Genomic DNA, 25,264 nt, shown 5'->3' on the forward strand with positions numbered 1-25,264 from the left:
GGGACAAGCGTACTTTCATTCGGCTTTCCATGGTTTCAGTGGCTATTCGCTTTTTTATGCATGTATCCTAATGAGCCCTCATATTCCGAGCTTTTTCTGTTCATTAGCATTCTAGAAGGGCACACAAAGACAAAAATTTATTAGCCTGCTTTTCTTTTTTACTTGCTGTCAGCTTTTGGTTCAGTGGACGAAACAAGGTTGTTTTCGTATGTGGCCATTTTTACGAGTACACTTTTTAGCCGCAACTGTTTCTTATTGTATCCCCCGCATTTGCCTGCTGTACGCGGCCATCTAGTCAAACGAAACTTATCCATTTTAGAATGTCTTCATTTAATTGTTCAAATACTCATTTCAAGAGAAAATTGTCTTTCTCCTTTGCGACATCACATCCCCTTACAGCGAATCCGCAGTGAGAAAAAAAAAACATGTTTTCTTGATGCTAATTAAATCCTGTGAATTTTTCAAGCGAAGTAACCTAGTTAACTGGAGAATGGCTCATTTGAACCCTGCAGGCAGGTTATCACTTGACAACTCCGGTCGTTGCTGCTACCGGTGAGCAAGCGCTGATATAGCGATTATTTATCTCTCTCTCTGTATCTGTCTGGAGCTCGGCCATTACCCGCCAAGAAGCCATACGGATAAATTCTGTTTTTTGTGATTGCTTTGCTTTGGCAGAGGCTGCAAGCAATCGCTGTTATCACGCTTTTTGGGAGAGAAGGCAAACACTTGCCAAAGAGTATCGCGGAAGCTGGTCGCTGCCCAACTGGCGTCACTTGATGCCTACGTCGAAGTGACTGGCAAACACGAGATAGAATCACATCGTCCCTGCACCTTGAAGCACACGGAGAACAACATGCTGCTGACCGCTGCAATATTTGTCATAATTGCAACTCCGTTTCTTGCCGTGCTCATGTAAGTAATTGACCGTCTTAAGCCCAAGCAAGTTGTCTAAAGTTGTTTTTTTTTCACTGCCGCAGAAGGAAGCACGTATTCAAAGAAAACATATCGTAATTTTTTCACTGCTTGGTAACGTTTGCTTTGGTATTCGGCAGTGGTCCCCAGCTTCCAAATGCTACAAAAGTAAGCTGGCCGACAGCGCAATGATGACCGGACTTTTAGGTGCTTTAGTGGCCACACGCCCGAACGTACTATTGTGCGGAAGGAAGTGCACGGCACCGAGGAAAAGATTTACGAAGGGCTTAAGCCCTGGGCAGGAATGGCTTGCGCTTTGAAAAAACACGGCATTCTGTTAGGTGACAAGGAGTGTGATGGAAGCCTAACTGATTGTTCTTTTGTCGTGGCAAATTTTTTCTGCAAAATATACGTGGTGATTCAATAAAGTTATCCATAATTCTTAAAAATAGGGTCTCTGTGCTTAAGAGACAGTAGAGTTTTCTTCTACTTTGCGTCGTTGCGCTGTTGGCCTTCAATATGTACCACCAACTCGCCCGTTTGGCTATAGTGTTTACGAGAAGCTTTTGGTGGCATAGTAATACCGCTGCTGGCGAATCAAATTAACTAGTATAGTGATTAACCAATTTGCAATCGTTTACTTTTTAATTACAACCGACAGGCGCCTGAATGCAACTAGCAACTTTTAGCCGGCCGTTAGTAATGGCCATGTCAGTTTTAAAATTTGAAAGACTGGATCACTGGACCGTACCACTGGACGTTACTGGACTTCTTTAGAGAGTCCGGTGTGTATCTTTATCTGTAAATAATAATTTATGACAGCGGGCACGCTGTCACAATAGAAGAAAAAAACGCGGTCACCCTCGCTGCTGCGGCACAGCGAATTTTGGCCTTTTCTCGTGCCATTCGGGAACCACGCACCTGCAAGCAGCGCAAAGCGGCGTCAATCAAATCACTACGCTCTGGGACACAGGTGCCAGGTGACATTCTCTTCCTGCTCACGCTGCAGTGCTCCCCGTTCCTTGCCGCTTCGCTGCTCCAGCGTGGGCGGGCCAGAGAATGTCACGTGGCACGTGCATCACGGAACGTCGCGATTTGATTGACGTCGCTTTTGCGCTCCCCGTAGGCACGAGGTTTTCGAATCGCGCGAGAAATGGCCTAAAGTTGTCGAACCTCCGCAGCGACGGTGATCATGTTCTCAAAATTTATGAATTGATATAGCTATTATTTGCGGCTACAAGTCGCTAATTACAATCGGGCGCCTATCGGTGGTAGTTAAATATTTCAACTGAGTTAATAACTTCATTAGTTAGCATGATTCGATATTTCTTTACACCCACCAACACTGGTATTACTATGCCTGCAGAAAGCGTCGCTTTACCTGAAAAAGAAACCAAATTTTAGAAATTAGTGGCTGGCTGCCCTGAAATACAGTATTTAGGTGCATGCGTTACCAGACCGTTATGTCTGGTAACGCATGCATAGAATGTGGGTAGTCCAGTGGAATAAGTGATCATTTTATATGAATCCGCCCTCTGTTACAACAAGACTGAAATCTCCCCACTCAATTTTTATGTGCGAGCAGATGTTCAAGCACGCAAGATTAGCTTAAGAAACAAGGCCTGGTAGTGTCTCTACGGAATGAACAGAAAAGCTGCAAAAGTCAAAGAAGATAAACATTTCGGGTATGAAGGTTCCTAGAAAGTCAGCAGCATTTTTCGCTATTTGTCTTGCTTGTTCCTGACCTGCCATTTATCAGTGCATGCAGAGCGCGATGCAGAGGGGTTAAACGATTTCTGGCATTACTTTCTGGGTCTATAACCTCCTGTCACCAACAAACTTCTCTTCTGATTCCTGCTGTGTGTTCCGCTGATGCAGAACTTGCAAGATGTGAGCTGCTCACTGTACAGCTAATAGCTAGAGAGGCATAAATAGCCAGATGAAGTTTCCTTCTTATTTTTTTTTTTTGACGGAGCAAAGGTGATGCAGTAATTTCAGTGAACTGACCCTAGTGTTATGAAAATTTTGACTCTCTCTTAGCTTGGCAGGTTAAATCGTGCCGAATATTGGTGTGTCGACGCGTTATGTTATCATGGCTCTTCTAACAAATCCTTGATGAAGCGGCGCCTTGCGGTGCTCGACCCCTTGGAGCAGCTGATATCTTTTCTTGTTTCCTTCTGCCATACACGGAAGTGACAGTCTTTCAAAGGATTAACGAAAAAGAAGTTTTTCTACTGCAGTTCCTCTTGCTTTTACACAAGTTTCAAGAATATGTTGGACGACTGCATTCCCTTTTCTTCAAGATGGCGGTGGCAACACTTTTCGTATTTCAAGAATCTGGGTATCCCTGGTCCGAAGCCAAACCTGATATGGGGAAACATACGAGAGTACCATTCTATGGTAAGCATTGATCCTGAAAAAGAAGTTCGTCAGGAAGCAAGGCTGTGTTTTTTTACTTTCTTTTTGGATGCAGCACATAATATTTATGTTTATTTATTTGTACATACTGTAGCCATCTTGGGGTATTGCAGGAGTGCATGCGATAAGCATAGTGTCTAACAACCAGGCACAGTACAATGGCAGATAATGGAGAGATATGAACAATGCAAACCAAATTCAAAACGATGCTTAAACTAAACTATTCATTACACTTAAAGATAAGTTTAAAAAAGAGAACAAATAGGACCAGGCCGAAATTGTAGTATTTGATTATGCGCACAAAGAAACTGCATTTAATATTTCTGTATGGGAAAATTAAGGCACGATGTTTAGGTGATGATTATTTCTAGTTCTAGATGTTTTAGTAAAATTAGAAAAGCATGTGAAGACATAAGGCAAAAAAGTTATAATGAAATCCATAAACTTTGAAACCCATAAAGCATGCAGCTTCGCAGCGCGGGAGAATAGCCGAGCGAGCTCGGTAGAAAAGAATGGAGCCATTGCAATAGCTTAACGGTCGAGGTGGTAATACATTCTTGAGAGTAAGAGTTCAAAAGACGAGGATGGAAGAGAAAGGAACAGCACTCGTCCTGTGCTCCTCCCTCTTTCATCCCCGTCTTTTGCGCTTTTATCCTCAGGGATGGAGCCAGCTAAAGCGCCAGGTTACTGAGCCCCGCTAAACGACCATGGCCGGGGTAATTCTTTGCGGATCGAAAGAATGGCAGAGTGAGGTGCCACTCTAGTTTACCAGTAAGTAGTAGGAAGAGAATTGACAACCACGCATTTATAATTAAAAAAGGACACAGTGTTAGTAGAAACGCTATTTCAGAACTAAAATCACGTAAAAAACTTCGGCTACCTTGCTCTCTCAAACGAAACTCTTTCCTGTCTCTTTTCGGTTCTCGCAACAGGAGCCGTACAAGGTGCTGGACAAGTGGTTCCAAGAATATGGCGACATTTTCGGGTGACGGTTTTGCCCAGTTTCTTGATCTGGTAACTTAATGTGAAAAAAAAAATGCCGTTGAAATCTATATTACTTTATTACCGATGCAGTCATTAGCACGTCTTTCGACATACTCATACTCATGCTAGACGATTTTTTGTGAAAGCTTTGAGCAGCCTTTTTGTTTGTTCTACGAAACAATTATCTTGCAAGAAATCATAATGCCTTATAACGTAAGTTTTGTTTGATTACAGTCCCATTTCGAGTGATAGGGTGGTATATTTTTTAAAGCGGGAAGAAAAAAACACAGCAAAAGCTCATTAGGCCGTTGAGGAGCCAGTTTTAGCATAATAAGTGCCATAGTAAAAAAACAAAAACGACTATCGCGTAAGCGTGTGCATGTAATTCAGGAGCCGCTGACCAAAGTCTGGACATTTTAAACAAAGAAGCCCAATCCACATATGAAGCATCAAAAATAACCCCTGCAAAATACTGAAGTCATATGCTTCTCGAAGAGCAGCGAAAATTCAAATAAAAGCCCGTTTGTTCTTCCCTTCGAGATGCGAAACTCATCGTTCTATACGTTGGCATCCTGAGCCTTGCAGAAGACATCATACTCCAAACCTTAGCGAAAGGCATTCCATTGGTCCGTTCTTGTCACTGACGCGTGAAGGGCGGGCGTAGCGGACTCGTCGAGCCGTCTGCTCGTTGCGCGTGCTTTCCGTCGGTTCTTTGCTTTCGCAGACGCATACAATCCCAAAAAAAACAAGCTTGGGAGTTTCTTGCCCGAGTTCATGCATGCTTCAGCGTGTTCTGTGCGCTTTGCCGTGTTGTAAAGCCTTCCCCTCTTTCGACCACTCAACCGCTTCGCACACACGGTGCTTCTGGCTAGATTTCTAGCTATACACTGCCGCTGCCCTGTTTTTTCTCGCCTCTGTTGAAAGCCGCGCACATAGAAACAGAGAGAAGAAAAAATGCGCATAAGAAACAAACAGACAAACAAACAATGAGAAGTGCTCACGTCCTTTCCTAGAAATGCTGAACGGTTACCAATTCTGAGTGTCACCGTGCGTTTCGAACGAAAGGGACTCCCGACCCTCCGATTGTAAAACGATGGTGAGTCTGTTCGGAAGGATGCGCTCGCTAACATGTTGGGGTGGTCGAGCTGATCGTCTTTCTCGCTCGTTCAGTGTGCGGAGAAAACGGCTCAGCACTGTTTTGTCGTTGAATGCGCACGCAGCGACTAGAGTCGAACCACGATTCGGTACAAATTGCCAAAAGATTCTGCCCTGAGCCGTATCTACAAGAAAAAAAAAAACAACTGGGGTGAGGAAGGAAGAACAGAAGCGCAACGAAACATTGCGAAAAGCCTCTACCCCCTCCCCCCTCCCTCCCCCCTCTCGCCGGCGCAGAGATCTCCCACGCAGCAAAAAAAGAAAAAAAAGAAAAGGTTCTTTCCAAAGCGGGACTATAACGTAGAGGTGTGCCGTACTCCATCGTACTCCAAGCCTCCCCCTAACGTAGGGAGAAAGAAAAATGTCGGAGAGGGAACGGAAGGAAACGACCAAGACGAAGTAGTTTAATTGCGATGGTTGTAGCTTCGCTATTAATGAGTGTTTGAAAAAAATCTTTTGCCGCTCATTCCGGCGACGATGCCTGAAAATCACAGGGGTAGAAAATATTTACGACTAGAGAGTGGTAAGTGGCTCTTTAAACATTTAAGTGATGCATACCATCCTGTTTGTAAAGTTTCAATGGCGCATTTTTTCCTAAAAATAAAATTCTACATTCGACGAAAGAATTAATCTTTGATTGCCAAAAATGTAAGTTAATGCGGCTGCGCATGTCATGTGTCAAGCTAAGTTTTCACTGAAAGAGACAGCATTCAACATCGTAAGCAACTGGTTCTCAACTATGCACGGTTTACCGAAGAGTGGCATGTAGATTTTACTTACTTGCTTTGCTGGAAAGACCCATTAATTTTCTCACCAACAAGTCCCTCCCAGGTTCTACAATGGTGACGTGCCCTTCATCGCTCTTAAGGACCTGAATTTCATCGAGTTCGTTTTCGTTCGAAACTTCCAGAACTTCATAGATCGTGGTGTAAGTATGGCGCAATAATCAATCATGATATTTTTCAACAAACTAGAAGATAGTTTTGTATTGAAATGCTCACAGCTTAAACGGGACCAAAAAACTCGAATTATCTGAATACCATTCGAAAACACCGCGTTTTTCTGATACAGAAATAGGTTCGCGCAAATATTGGGCTTTTAGAAAAGCATGTAAAATTGCGCGTACATTTATTAACTGCATTTATTTATGACCAAAATAGCGCTAGGAACGGCGATTAGAAACAGAGGAGAAAATCTACGTTGCTCGAGAATGCCATCTGGCGCCATGTATCGAGACTGCGTTGCGCAGACGGCTTGCGCAGACGTCCACGTAGGTGTCTAGATTACTGGAACTGCGCTCCACGGAGTATATACTGGCGTCATTTGCGAATCGCCTAAGGCTCGTAAGTACAGCATAGAGCGCAAACACGTTCGCATGGACTCTAGTATACTTCCCATGTCTCAAAAAACTATATCGAACCACGCTGGCAGGGATGGACGTGTCATAAACGCACAACAAATCAGGGGCCAGCGCTTCTTCCTCTTCTTTTTTACTGAACGCATCAGGCTGAGTTTTACGGTTTTGTGTGCCGAAATTTGTGATTTTCATAACTGCAACCATATATCAACTAAGCCCTCAAGAATTCCTGGTTCTAGTTGTTTTCTGTCTCGCAACAGAGGGCACATGCTATGATTTTTTTTTTTCACAGCACAGCTGTGTATGGCCCGTTTACCTGGTGGGCGTCGGTGTTGATGGTGTATGAGACCACGTGACCGTCCCGCGCACGCAAGGCGTGCTTCACGCATTGCGCAACTTTCGTTGTCAACGCGTGGGGCGAGCGGTCGCCGTAAGACTCCGCCAATAGCTTTGAAATGCTTCTTGTGACGCTATGTCCGATCTCTGTGCGAGTTTCAAGTATTTATAAGGATAGGCACGACAGCAGCCATACAGCGTATGAACAGCTGGGCCGAACCATGAATGAAGGAATCAAGGAACGGATGAAAACGGTACGATTACTATACTCGGTCACGCGTAATTACAGCGCAGCGGTAAAAACTCGCGGTATGTATACAAAACTTCATGACTGCCGCTTGTAACGCTCTACCCGTGCAGAAGCGCAATTCTAGTACCGGCACGATTCAGGCTTGGATATGAGAATTAACATAAATAACGCGCAAATAACAACAAAAATCTCATTCAACTTTAGACATTAATGATAACCGCTGCCTTGCAATAATGAATTGCAGTGTCGTAAACGTGCTGTGAGTTTTTTTTTTAAAGAGAAATTCTTACTGACTGTGCCTATTTAGGATAGGACCGCCAAGTCTCTTTTAAAGACGGCGGATCAAAGAAATATTTGCCGGAAGTGCCGGCTAGACGTCAAACTGAAGCTTCAACAAATCGCAGCAGCTTATACATTTGACCGATGGAGAGAGGCAACCTTACTTTAAGTGAGGAGAACTTCATCCGTATTAGTACTGTTGAACAGATAATTTAGGTTTATGGTGGTTTAACGTTTCAAGGCGACTTAGACTATAAGGGACGCGTAGTGAAGGGCTCCGGAAAATTCGACCACCAAGGGTTCGTTAATGTTCCCCGACATCGCATAGTACACGGGCCACTAAAGTTGATCGGGTATACATTGCACAGTAAACGGTAATTTTTCCATTTGGCTGCTGTAAAAATACCGGCCGATGCTGGTGCATTCGATTATGGCAGAAAAAAATGTCCGTGTGCTATGCGATGTCAGTGCGCTGTGATCACCAGGAGACTGAAAATTAACCCAGAGCCCTCCACTACAGCGTTGCTCATGACCAACATGCGTCTACGGGTCGTTAAACACTACATGAAATCCGTAAATATTATCGAAACTTCCTCCCTGTGCGCGATAACTGCAAAAGAGGTCTTCTGAGTATAAGCTAAGAAATTCACTTTCTGCAGTTTCTTATGATCACAGACCAGAAGCATGCTGTCCTGGGGCGGTCAGTGATGCACGAAAGTTCTCCCGAGTGGAAAAGAATTCGAAGCGTCGTGGCCCACAGCTTCTCTGCTGCAAAACTAAAGCAGGTAAAATTATCACGTGGAAAATTGACATTTGCGATGCAACATGTTGAGGGTAAATTTCGTGTAAATTTAAATGAAATTTACGGTTTTTTATTTGTTTCACATTTAAAGTATTAATCTTTTGATGTTCATGTTGAATGGTCCTACTGCTTAGAATTAGTTACATTTTTTTTCTGCATTAGGGGCACCCGTTCAGCATATACTGTGAAAATACTAGGCATTACTAAGAGCATTATTAGGGATTACATTACTAGGCATTGCATGTTATAATTGTGAGAAAGAAATATTGCGCATGATAGCATCGCGCTCTGATTCGCACTGACATGGGGCCGCTTGCTCACTTGCACATTAATTAAAAATGCTCCGTGTTCGGCGACTTTACCCTTTTCAGCTCTTTCCTACGGCTCCATCGCTGACACCTATAATATAACTCCAACTTTTGGAGATCAGTTTTGACAATATTATGGGTGAAATTTTAAATTTCTATGACTAGCGCTTATAGGTTTTTACCTTGAGTAATCTAACACAATTCTCGCTCTCCCTGATCTACCTCAAAGTGAACCCTTACTTTAAGACTACAACAATGTAACCCTATAACAACTTTTTGTTCAGTTAAACTGGGGTTTACTGTGCTTCATGGACCTGTATCCTATGGCGGAATCTATGACCGCTCGCAATAAACGTGGGCAGCAGACCTACGCGTCTCATCTTCCATTCGGCTTTCCACAAGTAACACAAAAAGGCCGGTTTCTCGTTGCTGTGCATCCGGGCAGGCGCGCCACGAGTGTGCAAATGTATGGATTGAAACACTTATGCAGCAGTAATGCAGTGTATGTTAAAACAAACGACGTCGCAGAAAATAGCGCACGTTACAAAATGGTCTATTCTGTGTGTTGTATATTTCCAATGCGTTCAAAAAAGGAATGGGTAGGAGGAGGGGAGAACAGAAAGACTAAAATGTTCTGTACTGGTGGTGTCCACGCCTGTCTCCCTATCCAAATAGGTACTCAGAAAATGCTATATATGTGCTTGCAGCACTTGTGTTATTCACAATGATTGTTTACCAACTTGCTCAGTTATTTGCTTTGGTGCTGTATAATCACATTATTCTGTGATTAGTGTCAGTGACAGTGCGGTAATGCAGCTGTCTTCTGATGAAGGAGCGTCAATTAAACGATGTGTCAAACAGTAAGCTTTTCAAGACATTGCTTAATGCGATGCTGCTTGTGCCTCTTCGAAGGAGCTAGGATGCTCTCACAGACTGTGAATGAACGACTTGTGTCCGGGTAATGCAATTCGTTGGCGCATTGCTGAGAATGGTTCAGAAAAATTGACATAGTTGCTTAAACATCTGAGGCGCGGGGAGTGAATCAGCGTGAATATGTGCTTAAAGCATTCGGCGTACCGGCACGTCGAAACTGTGGTTAGAGATAATGCATAAAGGTGAGGGCGAGAAACCTTTATTGTAATGACGCCAGATATTTATTCTAAATAGATTTTAATATTTGAGGTTGATTCTTTACTATTTAATAGAAAGGAAAAATAGATTTTAATATTTGCGATGGTTACTTTTTATGAAGTTCTGCAATGCGACACGAAAACAGAAATCTTTAGCGGAGTTAGTCTTGATTCAAAATTTCTCTTTGCGTTAATAATTTGACCGTCTTCATTGGCTCGCCGAATTGCTGCAAACGACAGAGTCTGTTGACACGGCGAGACAAATGCAGCAAGTCCCTCGTAATTCATATGATATTAACATTTTTTCTTTTTTTTCTTTTGGACATAATGCTATATGCATTCCTGAATCGTATTTTCAATAACGCAATAAAATATTAAAACCCCTGCAGTCGCTAAGTTGTTCAGATCTGTCAAATGAGTCACCTAATACACCAATAACAGACAACTGCAGTCGGTAAGTAGTTCAAATCTGTCAAATGAGTCACCTAGTACATAAATAATGGACACATTGTCGGTAATAAATGTGTGTTTAGAGAAGCCGACAGGGAACTGAAACCATGACTGCTTTATGATCCGACAAGTCCTAACGTCATTTTGAAGTCGAAAACCCCGATAAAGACCAAATATAAAATCGCGCTTTCACCGTTTGTAGTCCTGTACGACTTGTCTTAATCCGGACGATAAAGATATGGCCAACAATTCACGAGCTTCCACTACGTCACATCCACTAACAGCAAGAGTCGACGTGCCGATCCACTTCCCCCCCTCATAAATAAGGATAAGAATAGAGGGACGAAAATTCTGCTGATCCGTACAAACGCTCAGGCTATAGAACTGAATAACCTTTCGGCCCTGGATTTCTTATTTTGGTCGCAGATTTGTTTGCTCCGTGTTTTTACAGTGTCAAAGGACCCATAACCAAGTAGTAAAAATTTAAAGCGCTTGGTGCGAGCATTAACTAACTTACAGGTATGCTGTCAAAATCGGACATCAGGGCTCAGTGGGTGTAAAATGCTGAAGGGATCGCTTTGGCTACCCCAACTCACAACAAAGAAGTGAACGAAAAATTTCTTATCTTGAAGTATAGATAACTCTGAAGAAGCTTTTTTACTTTGTAAGGGAGAGATATACTTTGCAGTTGCAACAAAAGTCGGCGCTCTGTCCTGTTGCCTTGACTTTTGCATCATATATCCTTGTTCTTGTCGCTAACAGGCGTGCGTTCCAGCTGATAGTACGTCACGTCAACAACGCGCATTCGAGAGTGACAGAGTACTGGTTGCACAATGGTAAAATCATGTAACTTCAGCAATGTCACGTGCCATTTTTTTTGTGACGTAAACAACTGGGCGAGCATATCAGCCACAGAGGGCACGACCGAGGTATCGTTGTTGCTGCTGCTATCATAACTAGTACCCGAGTGAGTAGGGGTAGAAGCCTCATTGGGTAGTCAACTGGTTTAATTATTAATTTGGGTTACGTTCTTGGATCTATGTGAGCCAGGATCACTGTTGACATCACCGCTCAAGACAAGGCTATTAGGTAGTGCGCTAATTCAGAGCACACAAAGACAAACGCGAAACCGTGACCTCGGCAGTAGGAGTGATGAAGCAGCTACAAAAAACGACCATCTCAACTAATTCTATGTACATTATCAAGGTAACCTGCTTGGTCAAAAAGCATACACTTGATTACCACGGCCCCAGCGCTGTCGCCAGCACGCCCACTGATGGAAGGGCTCGCTGGCAGAGCCCTTATATTCACTGATGATGACGCTACGGAGCAGAGCTTGTCGCTAAGTTGGCGGATTTAGGCGACGCAGTCGAAGCAAGCGGGTTTTGTATCATGGTTAGAGATGTTCATGGACTTCCCATAGCTGCCATTCACTTGCGGTAATAGTCTGTCGAGCATAATAGTCTGTCACATAATAGCCTGTCGATGAACGCGCTCTTGTCCTGTCCGTTCTCCCTGTGTTTTGCGTGTTTTTCTGTGCGCCGTTTTTAGATGGAACACGTAGCCATGTCTTGCCCCTGCCGAACAAAAGCCGATGAAATGGGCAAGACCTTGCGATATAAAGAATCCTCTCCACGAACAAGATCTGCGTAAAATTAAGAGAGCTGATTATCACTGTAAAAGCGCGGCTGCCACCTCGCCCACTACCTGGTTAGTTCGCGCTTTCTTGTAAAGTTCGTTCTTTTAACACACGATATTTGTCATCTTAAAAGCGTAGGACATATGAAGAAGCACTTTTCCGGGTGTTTTGAGATGAGCGTATAAAAGCGCAGTTAGGCTATCTTCTAATCACACACACGAGACTTTCATTCGACTTGTTTTTTGCCTAAGTTAGAAATATTGCGCGGCGAAAAAAAAAATCTGTGAAAATCATCCGAAACGCACTTCGGCTGTACAGCAGATATGCTGTTCTGTTGATGATCGCATCGCGGTTTCTTTTAAAGGCAGAATTCGAGAGCGTTTGTGCCCTAATATTTCAGGGAGCATTGAAAGAATACAGATGGTCAGAATTATTTGGAAGCCCTTCCGCAATTCGTCCGTCATAGTTATACAGAGCTTTGAAGAGCAAATTTCGCTTTCATAATGATGGCAATGGCTGCAAGTAGAGAGGAATTTCTTCCTTATTCCTTGCGCTAAAATGTGTTTTTTTTTTCACATCTTATTCTGACGTTTCTCCCGATTTGTTGTCAATTTTATACGCCGTTCTTTTCATAGCGCCACATTCCGTGTATGACTGTAAAAATGTAGCTTATTTGATTATCATTTTCTGGAATATTGCGAAGCACATACTTTGTGAACGTGAAAAAAGGACCTGTAGGACGCGTATTCACATTCTTAAATTGCGAAGTATCTTAATCTGGAGCCCGGCTTTTTTATTTTTCAGATGATGCACAGTCTTGAAGAAGAAACAGACATGCTCCTTAGGTTCGTTGATAAGCACGCTGATTCGGGCACGGAAGTCAACATGCGTCCGAGGTACGAGGAGCTCTCAATGGACTACATGGCCAGAGGTTCTTTTGGTCTCGATGAAAGATTTTTCGAAAAACCAGAGGAGCACCCTCTTGTAGACGTCACAAAGAACGCCTTTAGAGGGCTGATGACTGGGCCGTTTCATATAATTGGCCGTGAGTAGGATTTCCATTTCTCAGCATGATGCTACCCTTTCTATGATCCCGCAGGAGCACCTCACATCTTTAAACTGAATTAGTGTAAGATTACACTAGGGATAAGAAACAGGTAAAAGGAACTTGATAACCACAGGACGCCGAGTTGATCTGAACCTTTAACAACTGTTTGTTATGGCAACAGTCTGGCAGAAGCATTGCAGTGTACCCTCAGTGACTTTACTAAATAGAAAATGAATTTTTTTGTAGGATTATCTGCAAGCAGTGCAATGATGTGCACGCGTTTTTTTTTTCCTGTAGTATCCACGTCTATCCGCGCGCTATATCTTTATCTGTTGCATGCATTTGATATGACTGCTCTTCTTGATATGAATTCGAGCTTGTAAACATGAATCCCTTTTGAATGAAAAAAAAAAACGAAGTGTTGTTACTGTAGCACTGCGTCTTGTAGTTGTTTTTCTTCCCTCTGTCTCTTGTCCCTCGAGATAGTTAGCGCTATTTTTGTTGATGACAAAATAACAACTAGCCCTAGCACTCATTCTTTTGACCTGTCAAGAGCATCCTATTTTTTTTAGTAAACTTGTTGCTGTATAGTGTTTTCCTGGTTAATCCGCGACAATGAGATCCTTTTGGGATATAATTGCGATTGGCTGTCTTCTGAATTGCGCGCTCTCTTACTCTTAAATAAAGACTACGTAGGTTTACTGGCAGACATCGAGACGTGTTCGCGATCTATCCAATTGTCGTTCGCCACCGACAGTGATATGTAAGTGCGCCAGCAGAGACACTTAAGAGAACCCCAAGAAGACACACCTGCCACGTATATTTCTTCTCCCGCAATTTTTCGCACATTTTTCGGTACGACACCGATCACGACGCCGGGATTTTTGTCACATGGAACTCGTAACGCTATCGAGTAAATATGAGAACATCAGTTGTTTAGTGCAGCAGGAAACAGTGCGCCATTCTCAGTTTAGCCTTTTACTTCTGAGAGCTCGAAAGAGAATTCCCGTGAATACCAAACCGGTTGTTAAGTTGAGAAGCTGTCTGACAACAACGGAACTATGGGCTCATATTTAAGCTCGTTTTCTTCTAACAGTCACTGTGGTGCCATCGATTGATATCTCTCACATCCTTGGTTACAGAAAGCACAACCATGTTCGGCAGGCTCACAGGACCTCTTCACTGGCTCACATCTATCATTGGGAAATTTTCATTTGAAGCGCTAATGAAGGAGACAACAAAGATAGTAGAACTAAGAAGAAACAACCCTTCGGTAAGAAACAACCCGGTACGCCTCTATGAGAAACAGAATAGAGATGAGGTGCAAAGAAGGTATTTCACGTTTTTTGATGTTGAGAACTCAGGAAGGCTACTGATTTTTCGCAACATTCACTGAATGGCTCGAATGGTATATTTTTAGTGACCATATTTTGGTTTTCATTTCGATGCGATCATCGAGATCTTGCGTTCATAAGAAAAAACTGAGGAACCCTCACCACGTGGATGAGAGCAGTAGTACGTGTTTATTGCTTCGTCCTTGTAATTTTTCGCGTGGTTCAAATCATGTACGGAAATGAATCAACCAGTCAGAAAAGTATTGGTGCTTTAACCAGGTCAGTCGGCGCACTTATCTATTAGGTGAGCATGGTACTTCGTCGTCATAAATCGGCTGGCTTCAAAAAAATATTCATCCGTCTGAGCAAGCAGTCGCGCTGCTCTTGAAACTCTCTCCTGCGCGCGACGAAAAACAAAAATTACCCAGACTTTTACCCCTTACCTGTGCTGCTGCAAAAAGCTGATGGCAGTCCCAACGTTTGCGATCACTGCATGCGGGTGTTCGGCTTGGGGATAGGTGCGCACGGTCGGTGTGCGTCATGTTTATAGATGGGTGAGTGACCGCGCTTGACCATGCCTGATGGTCATTCATTGATTTTTAATCCCTTTATACAAGGCTAGTTTGGGACTGTGGCTTAAACAGTGTTGGAGTAGCCGGGTGCAATAAGCAGTCAACATGTGTAAAAGTAGAGGTTAGGTGTGTAATGCAGAGTTGGGTGTTGGGGTTTTATGGTGGATATGCGGGTGCTACGACCCTCGTTGACCTTGCAGTGCGATGCAGCTTTGTAGGAATCGCCGCCGACGAGTCTACACAGCTACCGCTATAAAACTTTAGCTTGCGCTGCTCAAGCAGGTGCATGGAATGATTGTACCCTTCGGAACTGACAACGAATCGAAACGTGCTTCTCTCATGTTTGATTGTGAAATTACAGATTATAGAACACACCTAGAAGTGTTATATCCACTTTTGTAGTGATAATAGAAATTACACGTGTAATGAATTTATTGTTGATAAGTGTAGTAACTGCGCTTTGTACATCAAATTATAATTATATATGTTTTAGTTAAGGAGACCAGACATGCTACAAAATTTGCTTGACGCTGAGTGCCATGGCCAAGGAGTGGACAGGATGACACGACTGGAAAAGCAGGTAAAAACATTTTACCATGATTTTTATATTATGCTCGATATTACTGCATTGTTTAGATCCCAAAGGAGTTAACAGGAACATGGTAGCACCCATCTAAAGATGCTTGCTGCACCAGCCCCAGCTCATTACAGGAACTCTTACTGCAGGTTATGTAACACGAGTAGCGTTGCGCGTTTTAACGTACAGCATTTGGTGAACAATTTCCTTTCGTCTCGGATAATTTGTGAGTTAATTTGAATAACTGTACTATTAAGTGTGCCAGGAAACTGGCAACTACTAAGCCGCATAATCAACCTTCTAAAATGGTCTATTTTATGCACTATTTTTCGAAATGTACTAAAATGGCCAATTTATTTAGGGCTTCAGATAAATTTGTGTCAAGAGCCCTGTGGAGCCTTTGTTTGGCCTAAGACAATTTTTAGGTGCCTTAAAGTGTCTTCGATTTCAGTTTTAGTCAAGGTTTATAATTGTAACCCTCAAAACCATAAGTTTTGTGAGCATCATGCTTTTCTCGGTATTTTAGCACACTGCACATTGCACTCGTTTATGTTCTCCCCAATTATTTAATTTAAATAATGGTTTGCGATATAAATAAACCTGCATTAGTGATACCTGACGCCGCTTGTGCGTCCAATAGCCATTCTTTTTTTGCCTTCAAAAGCAACGGATGTTTCGAGGTTAGTTCACATGTGTGAAAACATGTGGAAATACACATGAACGTCGCTAGGTACGGTAAGCAAGGAAGTGTAGTGAAGTTTGGCAGTAATATTGTAAACTAAAAACATGTGTGGTATCTTAATGATAGCAGGTTTGGGATTTAAGTCCACAAAATGTTTTATTTTGGCGCTATTGCTGGGCTAGCTATTTCGCAATTGATTTTTCTAATATAACTCATTTTTACACTTTTTTTCCTTCAGGCGCTTTCAAGCACAGGGCAATGACGCAGCAAGAAGTGGAGGTCAACGCTGCCACACTTTTCGCTTCAGGGTAAGACCGTATGTGTAAAAAAAAGATAAACGATTGTTACAACTAGCGTGCTGTCCCGTCGGCTCCTTTTGTCGCTGTCCTTGTGCTTTCCACGCTAGTTGCAATGTCGCAGTCACTAACGAATTCACACCAACTAGCCCAACTCTCTTCCATGATCATACAACGCAAATAACGACAAGAAACAAAAGAGTGGAAAGCCACATTGCATAATTGCATGAAATGGATACACTACCGGAGAGGAGATGCACAGAACGAAGATCCGAACAGGTACGCTAAAGGAAGGATTGGAACGCTGTAACGTTTGCAGAAATCACTTGGCAGGAGTGCACAGCCATGGAAGTTGTTGCCTGCTTCCTTGCTCTTTTTCTTCTTTACTCATTCTTTTGCTTCCGTATCTTCATCCCACGTACAAACTAACCATGACATATGACGTGAAGCAAAGCAGAACCTTTTTTTTTCTTTCAGATTCATTCAGCTAAAAATGCGCTCGAAGCAGGAGTACCAGCAGATCGTTTCGCTTGATTATTGCCTTGATGCCTACTGCGCTCTTTAGTGCGATTGTCATTGCACTTGCCGTTGCACGCTTCAGTCTAAAGTTCGAAAGTTCGTACTTGGTAATGTTTATGGTTTATGGTTTATGAGGGTTTAACGTCCCAAAGCGACTCACGCTTTGATGGACGCCTTATTGAAGGGCGCTGGAAATTTCTAACCACCTGGGGTTCTCTCACTGACATCGCAGAGTACACGGACCTTTAGGATTTCGCCTTCATCCAAATTCGGCTGCCGCGGCCGGGATCGAACCCGCGTCTTTCGGGTCAGCACTGAGCACCATAACCACTGAGCAACCGCGGTGGCCGTACGGGTTAATGTGTTTGTACTGGTTGTAATAGGCTCTGCTTAATAAGGGTTTCATCGGACCGGATTGCCAACACTACGTCTGGGTTCCCGTATAATTTTAGACGGGGGGGGGGGGGGGGGGGGGGGGGGGCGGGGCGGGGGGTCAGCAGCCCGAATGTCGAGCGCAGGGTCGGATTATATCAGTAGCGCATAATTGGAGTGATACGTGGATGATGTAAGGGGGGGGGGGGACCAAGATTTTTTTGCAGGAATATAGCATAGGGCCTCCTTCAGTTTTCGAATGAAGCAAGATCAAGTAGTTAACGGTACAATGGATAGAACTACCCAGTCGTATTGCAGAGGGCAGTAAAACTCAACGAGCAGTACAACAGGAATAGAAACCATCAAAATGACTGAAACTTAAATCATTGAGCAAAAATTTATTGAGCTGGGTTGAAAATTTTTAGTTTGCACCTAAAAATTAGATGAAAGTTATCGACAGATTAGGAAAGGAGGACTCATTTGAAACGGAACCATTAAAAAGAAGAATACAAACCTTCTAGCTGTGTAACAGTCAGTGTTGAAAAAGAAAAGTCATAAAAAGTCATCTGTGAACAGGAAGATGAAAGCTGTTCTGTGCCTTGTTAATTTCGCCTAGAGAGGCACCATTGTAAACTTCTTGCTATTAAGGAAGTAATTAATCACTAACCCCTAGATCAACGCAGCTCTAAAGATAGAAAGACGGATATAAAGCTTGGACAGAAACATCGGATTCAATATATTTACCTCAAGGGTATGTCGAATGAGCATCGCTATTTGTTTCGCGCAGTGTTGAGGCAGTGATGACTCAAATTCATGACTTGTTTTAAAATTATCACCGTTCCATTTTGTGTGGTTATGACGACTCCTTCGTGATTTGAGAATTATGTCAGTACATCATTGTTATTTTGAGGGCAGTTATATTTCGAGTGAATACCAAATCAGTGCGTGGGTTGGGAGGTGTGGTATTTCGTACGGTGTTGGTTTCGAGACTGAAATTTTCTTTGTCTATATGCAATGAACAATTTGTGTTTGTTGGCTTACATGTGGAAGTAGCAAAAGGAGCGCCATTGCCACAGATTGCTGAGTAGGTAAGCTGACGGTTTTTACCGGCCGGTGGACGTTTGTGTGCCAGGCGTCAGTGGACATGTGCAAGGCCACAGGGACGATCTACGTAAAGCGTCGAACTGTACTTTTGTCCCCCACGTATTGCAGATTACCCGCAATGGAGGTGTCGATGGGCAAGTCTTACCTTGCCTTTAAGGAGTAAATTACGACTACCACCACTAGATTTTTTGGGTGCTGTGCTACACACGCCAAATGTTGCTCGCTTGTGCCATAGTGACGTCATGAATATGTGTGCTTTGAGTTTTCATATGACTCCAAGAACGAAAACATTCGTTAGAACCAAAACGCTGCGATTATAAGGCATAGTTCCCATGATATTTTTATTTATGAGCTAACTGTGCTCAAAATGAGAATTTTGCTCATAATATTTCAGGTACGAGACCACGTCAACAGCGCTCAGCTATGTGACATTTACTTTAGCGAAGTACCCGGATGTCCAGGAGAAGGTCAGAAGGGAAATCATGGAAGCCATCTCAGATTCAGTGAGCTCATCTCATTTTTTATGCTGCACTCATGGCAATTACATATTCCTTAGTTCCTCCTGATTTTGCTGCGTGTTGATGTTTTGTATTATTACAAAAGTATATTAAGGGCCGTTATCTTGCACTCGATATAAGACACCCTCGTCGCAAGTGACGAAACGGTTTTGGCGTCACATCGTGTAAGATTTTTTTCCTTTGCTATTGCAAGGGTTTGTTTTCTTGCAAACGATTTTTAGTCTTAGCAGAGAGAAAAATACATCAGCGCCTACGGGTTTTCTAATCTTCATCAGGCTGTTTGAAGTCTGGCGGATATACGGAATAAGAGGTGTTTTCTTGCGGGCATTCGGACCTGTCAACTGTTTCTTATAAGATTACCAGAATTTTTAATTTTTTTTGGAACAAGCCTTCGGCCGCAAACGCCCTGATAGGCTCCGGGTATCCCGCGTCAGACAGCTATCTAATCTGCAGTGCTAGGTTTCTCGCAACTTATGTTCGTAATATTTTGCAAGAGCGCTTGTAAATCACGTACCTAACACCGCTTCGCTTCATGATCTTGGAGTGGACAGGTGCAGTGGCTAACAAAGCTTTTTTTGGTCGTGGCTGATAACTCGAACATATGTGATCAATAAAAAACTTCTCTCTTGGCTCTTACAACTTAACAGTATTTTTGTCAAGCAGTACATGGGTCAACATTAAATATTTAAGTTTCGCTTGAATACGTCAAGCACGTTTGCAGCTGTTTGATGAAAATCCACATTGGCGTTGTCAACGATTAAAAAGTCGGCTTCAAATCTCAATACTTGAAAATTTAAAATTCCTGAATTCTGAGAAGAAACATTTTAAAGGTTCGAAAGCACACAAGAAAGTAATTGTTACTCCGTACATTTCTCAGGCTTAGCACAACCTGAAGAACATTGAAAAATCGTAGGCGTTGATGTTGTATTTTCGACCCCGCTAAAACTATCAATTCTTTGCAAGGAAAGAAACCCGTGCAATAGCAAAGAGACAAAATCATGCACGATTCGACACGAAAGCGGTTTTGTTACTTGTGATGAGGGTGTCGTATATCGAACGCCATTATCTTGCCGACGAGAATACGAGGCACAGAGGCAGATGCATAAACACCAGACTAAAAGAGCCTAACAAAAATACAAATGACGATAATCAGGGCCAGCTTAGCTTGCACTGCCTTAAATTACGGAGAAGAACGTACACGTCGCCTCGTACTAAGCAATGTGTGCCTGAGGTAAAAAAAAGAGCGGGATTGTTACTCGACGTGAAGATTAGTGTGTTACAGACATAACCTAGGCGGTTAAGACTGATCCTGCACGACGGGGTCATGAAGCACATCATCACTTACACTGACCGAAAAAAAGCTGAGATCTTAAGTTGGCGATTTGGACCTTGGTGCTATCAACCTGGGCTATTCATGGTGATTGTGTTTCTTTTTTATTTGTTTTCATTTCTTGCATGTGCTTCGTATCTGTACATAGGCGTAGCATCTTCAGTCTAAAAAAACAGTTGGAAGTAAGCTCTCTTTTCACTCTGCCTCTATTGTCGTCCCTGGTCAATTTTTATTCACGCTGTTGTATAAGTTACAATGAACCAACTAGCCGAGTAAGCAACCATCTGGAAGCATTATGTAGTAGCCTCTGTGTTGTTTAACTAGAGTTCGCTGGACTACGACACTGTGACCAGGAAACTGAAGTACCTCGGGCAAGTATTGGATGAGACGCTGCGCATCTACCCGCCATCGCTATCGTACGTATGACAAATTTCTGACTTTCCGTGGTGCCCACATTTGTGACATGTGCCCACTACATGTAACAAAAGACATGACGCAGACTAAATAAGACATATGCATACCAATTTATCTAGTAGAGATGGAACTAATGAATACGCTTAAAGAGAAATGCTTCCGTAGATTTATTTCAGAGGCACTAGTATTTCTGCCTCATCCACTTTCGTCAAGAAAGCAGTTATGAACAGTTATCAGTAATACATTGAGTGCTGTACTCATTATAACGTTCCGAACGGAAATTAAAATATATAGAAACAACGAACATGCACTATTAGCTTGGCACAATGAAAAAAGTTAGCTATTTTATTCTTTCTAAAAATCCACAAAAAAATCCCCATAGTACCAACCTACTTGGGCGAACTAGGTGTCTAGTGAAGCAGCGCAACGGCACAGGGCCAAAGGGAAGAAAGGGACGAACACAGCTCTGATCAGCGCTGTGTTCGTCCCTTTCTTCCCTTCGGCCCTGTGTCGTTGCGCTTCTTCACTAGATATGTCAGACCAACTCGCCCACCAGTTCATGTTGTACAACTAGGTGGCAGGGGGTCCAGCAAGGTCACCCGACCTTGGGTCGTGACCTTCTGACAACCTGCCCATCGTATTGTGAGCAAACTGCCCACCACGGCAATTGGCAGTTAAATTAATGATTGGTCGCTAGAGGCTGGAGGGGAAAAGGCAACCTAGGTCGCACAAGCCCCACCGGTAGCAGCACCTGCCATCGCAGGACAGTGGCGCATCGCTTAACCGCTGCCCCACTGTGCCAAGATTGGTATGAGGACTCTCAGGGATCTAGGAATGCAAAGTAGAGATTTACCAATTTCGCATATATGGGCATTAAAGCGTCATACCGTTAAGGCGGAGCTCAGGTGTCTCCTTCGAGTTTTGTCCTCCGAGACTTTTCTTCGTTACAAATAGTGGCTTGCACACTTTCATGATTTTTTTTTTTGCTAGTTGATACTTATCGTAGCAGATGGAAAACACTGTAGGAATAAGATTGGCTTAATGGATATGAATATTCGACGGCCGGTTATACTCACACTCGTAAATTGGCCGTCATTCTAATTTTCTTGCTTCAGATCCATTTCCCGGCAAGCGAAATTGGACTTTGAGTACAACGGAATGAAGTTCAAAGCTGGGACGTGCGTTATGTGTTCGCCGTACCTTCTCCACATGGAACCCCAATTCTGGTCGAAACCCGAGGAGTTCAATCCTGACAGGTACGTGTCAGTCAGAGCAATCGACGTTCCTCTTTTTGGGAGCCGTGATAATTGGGAACCTAAAATAAATTAGTATTTATGTCGTGGCTAATTAATCATGATGAAGTAAACAGTAGTTGCGGCTAGTCTTGCGTTGTCTCTGGCATTAGACAGCTTGAAAGCAGTGCAATACTGAATTTCTTTTCAAGTTTTCCTTTGTTTTATAAAAACAAGCAAGCCTGCTTCGCAGTCTAATACGCAGTACAAACTTTATGATGTATGCGTCTGTTTTGACGGACGGCACAAGCGCTCTTAGGTTCTGGAAGGGGGGGGGGGGGGGGGGGTGTACCCATGGTTCTATGGTTAATGACTCTCTTGGTCTGTTGAAAGTCTAAGAGAATCCCTTGATTCCAGCCGACTATAAATTTATTCGGGCTGTGATATTTCGAGAAAAATCGCACTAGTCTTTCACATAGTGTAACTTTGGTCTTAAAGCGCGCGGTTATATTAGTGGGTACGGCGCTTATTAGAGAGCAAGGTTACTAAGCATATTATGGGAGCTCTCGACAAAACCTGCTCACCGGTTCATGGGTCTGCATCGTCAACGTTGTCGGTGCTAAGAATGTTCACGTCGGAGTTTTCGATGACGACATTGAATGAAACTGAGGCCTTGTATACCTGAGAACGTCCTTCACACGTCTATGGTCGCAAACGAAATGAGGTGAATTAAAGTTACAGCGTACGACTGCAGCGTGCGTGGTCTCTGATAGAAGAGGAACGTATACACGCCCCCAAAAAAGCTGATAATGTTTGATTTCACTCTGACGGAGTAACATGTGTTAGCATGAAAGAACGCACTGAGGATGACGGCGTCCTCTAGGCCGTTATCATCTTAAGAGATCAGCAGCATTTATGTACGAACGTGAACTTCTCTGAACGTGAACTTCAGCTGAACGTGAATTTCTCTTTACGCTTCTTTCTTGTAGTATGCTATAGATGCAACTTGCCTTTTACTCTGTGCATTTTGTGAACGGAAGTACTTATTTGTTCCTATCGATATTTGTTTCGCTATTGAATACTGTGCTTTTTGCGATCCTCAAATTTGATTCGAAGCTCTACTTCACGAACAAAGCTGCAATAATCAGGCTATTGGTGAAGCCCTGACCTTGAATAAATAAAGGAATACTGACGCAAATGGGATTCGAACCAGTGGTGGCGCGAACAGATCAACTTCGCTGGACAGTGCACGAGAGCGCCATGCTATCGTTTCTTTTTTTAAACATGATATTTATTAGAGTGAGGAAATTTTTATGTACATGAACTATTTACGAACCATGAGCATAGCACAGAGTAGCTTTGCGACTGTTTTATCCATGGCTATGCTATCATCGAAGCCGATCATGCCTCATGGTAAACTGCAACACACACTCGCGCTGTACATTGAACACCACCGTTATCTTCATCAATTGCCACCTGCGGCACGAACACATCCGGTCAGCATAACCTCGATCAGAGCTTAATCTGTGTTTATGTATTGCCACATTCCTGGGCACTCTCGTGGCGCCGTCTCCCGGCCGAACTGCCTTAACCGCTATTCTGGCTAGCCTTTGCCATGGTGGCGGCCAGTGCTTCTTTTTCGTCGTCTCTTCTGTGTGGTGCCCTCGGGAGTCCGCTGCTGCCTGGCGCTTCACAGTAAAACGTGTCCTGGGCATCCCGACTGTCTAGCCGCGACAATATCGTCGCCAGGCATGCCGACGAGCAAGCAAAGCAGAACCATGAGCAAATCAGGCTAAACGCATGTTTCCGCAGGTCTACACGGTTTAACTACGTTAAAACCCTACCATTTTTTCTGTTCTCTTCTTGCTCTGTGTGTAGTAGTATCTCATAATTTAGTACAATGCGAAGAAAACGAGTGCCCATTTGAACCAAGGAAAACAAAGGGTGGGCTACTTTTTACTGCAAGAGCTGTTCGCAAAACGACCAACGCAAATGCGTTGTAGTCCGATGTGGCCTTTCCAAAGGCCACATCGCGGCGGCCTTTCCAAAAAAAAATGAAGAAAATGCCAGCACGTGCCGCTAGTGGCATCCGGACTCGGGAGCTGCACATGTAGCGAGCACTCCTGTCAAGACTTCAGCCACCGTAGCTCAGTTTTAGAGGAGTGCACGCAGCATGCGGAAATTGTGAGTTGGGATCCCGCCGGTGCAATCATATCTTACCTTTGGTGATTACGCAGTGGCTTTCTTGTGTATCAGAAATAAATAACAATCGCTTATGCTCTCGTTGGTTTCGATGACTGCCGGCTTTTTTCGCGCTTATTATGTAACGTGACTCTCAACTCCTTAACATTGAGTGCGCAATGGTTTACAGATCTTTTCTATGGCTTCAAGTGGAAACTTTTCATGAAATCCAAAGATGAATGCGCAAGGTACTCTAGTAATCGTTTTCTTTTGTCAGATTTTCTGCCGAGAACGCCACAGACTTGAAGAAGATAGCGCACGCACCTTTCGGTATCGGTCCTCGAAACTGCGTCGGAAAAAGGATGGCGGTATTTGAAATCAAGTACACCTTGGCCAGACTGCTACAAAAGTATCGGTTGGAGCTTGGCGACTCGCAGGAGGTAAGACTAAGCAGTTGCCACTAATAGTCCCTAGAAATGTTGCAAGAGCGTACATTGCTGTGGCGAACATCACAAAAATGAAATTGTTTTGTTGGCAAGCTACTAAGCCTTTTCGTGAATACAAATGAACGAACAGCCTCCCGGCTAGAGCCCAAGATTGCGGTGTGCACGCTGAGATTGTTTGGAAAGTGTGCACGCATACTGTACCGTCAGGCCGCTGCTTTTTCCATTAAAGAACCACGTTTTTTTAAGCTAAATTTAAGTTGGCTGTGGAAGTATGCTATCATAAACTTTTATATCAAGAGAGCTTATTTACAATGTAAATCTTTGAAAAATGCACAGAATATTCACGCTCTGAAGAGGTATGTAAATAAGTTTTTGACTCTTTTTTAGTACATGTGTCTGTTAAAATTGTGTCTAATTTTGTTGCGTCTTTACTTTTTCAGGGCAGCATGGAAATGGAAGCGTTCTGCTTTCTTTCTGCACCTGCAAGAGGCCCCTGGATTGTATTTCACAAGTTGTGATATAAATTCTAGTTGCCTGCTGTTATACAAAATATAATTTTTTTTTTGTACAGCGTTCCGCATCCGCTTGGGAATGCCAATAAAAGTCTCACCCGCCGGAA

General features: G+C 43.2%; 1 pseudogene across 1 annotated transcript; it reads left to right on the forward strand.

Moving 5' to 3' along the window:
• Positions 1 to 727: 727 nt before the first annotated feature.
• Positions 728 to 25,264, forward strand: LOC149372006 (cytochrome P450 3A14-like; annotated as a pseudogene). Its single transcript, XR_016286949.1, has 14 exons — positions 728 to 912; positions 3,216 to 3,312; positions 4,263 to 4,315; positions 6,301 to 6,397; positions 8,351 to 8,476; positions 12,825 to 13,065; positions 14,211 to 14,341; positions 15,468 to 15,554; positions 16,472 to 16,541; positions 18,919 to 19,027; positions 20,697 to 20,788; positions 21,902 to 22,042; positions 24,477 to 24,639; positions 25,086 to 25,264. The product of XR_016286949.1 is annotated as a cytochrome P450 3A14-like (transcript).

This window comes from Amblyomma mixtum, chromosome 1, assembly GCF_055824585.1.
Source record: "Amblyomma mixtum isolate Tamu chromosome 1, ASM5582458v1, whole genome shotgun sequence".
In the NCBI taxonomy this organism is placed as follows: Eukaryota; Metazoa; Arthropoda; class Arachnida; order Ixodida; family Ixodidae; genus Amblyomma; species Amblyomma mixtum.